The sequence below is a fragment of the Macaca fascicularis genome, chromosome 11, assembly GCF_037993035.2.
Source record: "Macaca fascicularis isolate 582-1 chromosome 11, T2T-MFA8v1.1".
Classification (NCBI taxonomy): Eukaryota; Metazoa; Chordata; class Mammalia; order Primates; family Cercopithecidae; genus Macaca; species Macaca fascicularis.
In genome coordinates this window covers 74790249-74793457 of record NC_088385.1, presented here as the reverse complement: position 1 = coordinate 74793457, position 3209 = coordinate 74790249, and the positions used below count along the sequence as shown (strand labels likewise).

Genomic DNA, 3209 nt, shown 5'->3' with positions numbered 1-3209 from the left:
CTCTTTGACGTATAATGTCCCGTTTCTCCCAGCTACTACATTTCACTTCATTTCTCTAGACCACAGGGTTCTAAGACACTTAGTCTAATTTAGAGGCAGTCTTTTGTTAAGAGGCCACTGAGGCCTATAAAGTCCGGCCAGTAGGACTCAATCGGGTAGCTTTATAGAGAGAAGTCCAGATTGAGTTATCAATGTTAATAGGTGGGTCTTTTCATTAATGTCAGCCAACCAATGTACTACAACAAACACATCATATTGTTTTTTAAAGGACACATCTATTTAGCATCATGATCAGACTATTACATTTAGCAATCAACAGCATGGGTGCAAAAAATAATTGACATTAAAACCTTTTATAGGCAAGCTTTATACTTTCTACAGAACAGAAACTGAAATAAACCATTGTACAATTGGTCACAACTACAGTCCTTGAGATTTTTGCCCATACACATGAATATTGTCAAAAACATGTCTTCTTTGTAGCAGCTAGGTCCTGCTACTACTGTGTGTGACTGAGTTCAAAAATCTGTTGTAACCTGTAGTTTCCTTGTCACGTTTCCAGCTGTCCTCTCCTGCTAAGCTTTGTCTTGTGGCAGTAATTAAAATCTTCTGGCCGGGCACAGTGGCTCATGCCTGTAATCCCAGCACTTTGGGAGGCCAAGGCGGGCGGATCACGAGGTCAGGAGTTTGAGATCAGTCTGGCCAACAGAGTGAAACCCATCTCTACTAAAAATACAAAAAATTAGCTGGGTGTGGTGGTGGGCACCTGTAATCCCAGCTACTCAGGAGGCTGAGGCAGGAGAATTGTGTGAACCCAGGAGGCAGAGGTTGCAGTGAGCCGAGATCACACCACCGCACTCCAGCCTGGAGGCAACAGTGCAAGACTCCATCTCAAAACAACAATGACAAAACAAAAACAGAAACAAAGACAAAACAAAACAAAACAAAACAGTAGCAATGGCCGTAGCTACTGTTGCTACTAGAACCACCATAGCCACCTTGGTTTCGTGGTTTGGCAAAATATTGGCCTCCACCACCATAGGGGTCAGAGTTTCTGCCTTCAAAGTTTCCTGCCTTCATGGGTTCAAAATCTGAAGACTGACTGTTGTACTTGCCAAAATCATTGTATCTTCTACTACTTCTGCAATTACTTCTACTACCACTGCCAAAGCCGCCTCTGTCTCCGTTGTTATAGCTGTCACAGAAGCCACTGCCCTGGTTTCTACAACCTTCTCCACCACTTCCATAGCCTCTGCTTTCTTCAGAGTAACCGGGGCCACCTCCTCCATAACCACCATCATTACCAAATCCATTAGAGTCATCCTCACTGCCACCATATCCACTACTATCACAGCTGCTGCCAAAGCCACCATGACCCCTGAAGTTTCCTCCATGACCAAAGTTGTCTATCCCATCAAAACTGCCTCCATGACCGCCACCAAAGTTTCCAGAACCATTTTGGCCTCTTTGGCTGGATGAAGCACTAGCCACCTCTGGCTTCGACAGGGCTTTTCTAACTTCACAGTTGTGGCCATTCCCAATGTGGTACTTCTAAATGACAATCTTATCCATGGAGTCATGATCATCAAAGGTGACAAAAGCAAAGCCCTTTTACTTGCCACTGCCTTGGTCAGTCATGGTTTCAATCACTTCAATTTTCCCATACTGTTCAAAATCATCTCTTAGGTGGTGTTCTTCAGTGTCTTCTTTAATGCCACCAACAAATATCTTTTTCACAGCTAAGTGGGCACTTGGTCTCTGAGAATCTTCTCCTGAGACAACTCTTTGGTTGTATGATTCTTCCATCCCCATGTGTGGCCTTGTATGCATGGCAGCATCTGCCTCCTCCACAGTGGCATTTGTGACAACTCCAAAGGCCCTGGAGCGCTTGGTGTTTGGATCTCACTTCCACACAGTTCGTGAGTGTTCCCCATTGCTCAAAATGGCTCCTCAGGCTCTCAGCAGTCGTTTCAAAGCTCAACTCTCCAATGAGGAGCTTCCATAGCCGTTCAGGCTGTTTAGGAGACTCCAACTTAGACACAACAGCAGTGGGAAGAGAGACTTTGACAAAGCTTCCTCAACAGCATCCCCTAGCAGGAAGGAGAAAGCTAACAAATGTATCGCAACACACCATATTCTAAACTTTGAAAATTGGCTCTGTGTTCAATTAAGTTTTCTTCCATCTGGTCAGTAGGTTCCCATGCAACACAAGCTTGCCATGTTTGTTAGTCACTTGAAAGCTTACCTCAAGCCTGGACAATTGATCCAGAAAGTCCCAACTCATTCAGATGTCCAGGCTTGTGTACTTATGAATCTACCACTGGTCTTGAACCACCCCATCGGAAGGTGAGATAGAGGAATGCTATCAGCTGCAGTCAGAAGGCTCACTACAGGGATGAATCCTAGCTCCAGGGAAACAGACACATAATGAAGACTCCAAACTGAGAGAAACAGCACTGCGATCTAGACCCTGGACTCCTTAGGTATATGTTAATTTGAAAACATATTTAACGTATTCCACTTGCCAGGTATCGGGAATGACTAAGATTAATTTTCAGAGATTTAGAACAGTGACCATATAACATGGATTGAAAAAAGATACAGTTTCTGTCCTCTCACCTCTGCCTTCCCTCTGAAGGGATCGGTTTGTGGGAAGTTAGAGCCTAGGGCCCTGGAGTTGGGTCCCCAAGTACCTTCCTACTAAAGGCAGCCTTGATCAGCTTCTCCTTAGGAACTACTGAAGCAGGTCAGTGTCTATCTGAACTATCTTCCTGGGACCTACCTTTTTGCTGAATCTAGCTCAGTGTACCTATCTTAATAATTCATAAAATGGGATTAATAATCCCTACCTCAAAGAGTCATTGTGAAGATTACAAATCATTAGGTGTGATAAATCGAAGTATGGTCAGGAACTCAAATTTTCTTCATTTTATGTTGGGTTCTCCAGAAGCAGAGCCTGAGTCAGAAACTGAGGACAAGGGATTTATGGAGGATGCGTTCTTCAGGCCAAACCTATAACAGAAAAAGAGAGGTGACATAGGAAAGGGCAAATTACCAATCAAGGATATCATCTAATGAAGTCTAGCCTTGGCCTGATCAACAGGGGACTCTGGAACATAAATAGTATAGCAGAGTTATCATGATTTGAAGCAGACTGGACTTCTGCGTTCATAAGTCAGCCATTCGCTGTTGGGAAGTGGTGGGGCAGG

At 44.1% G+C, this 3209-nt stretch overlaps 1 pseudogene; it reads right to left on the bottom strand.

Annotated features, from left to right (window-relative positions):
* Positions 1 to 255: 255 nt before the first annotated feature.
* On the bottom strand, positions 256 to 2077 carry LOC102127100 (heterogeneous nuclear ribonucleoprotein A1 pseudogene; annotated as a pseudogene).
* Between the last annotated feature and the right edge of the window lie 1132 nt (positions 2078 to 3209).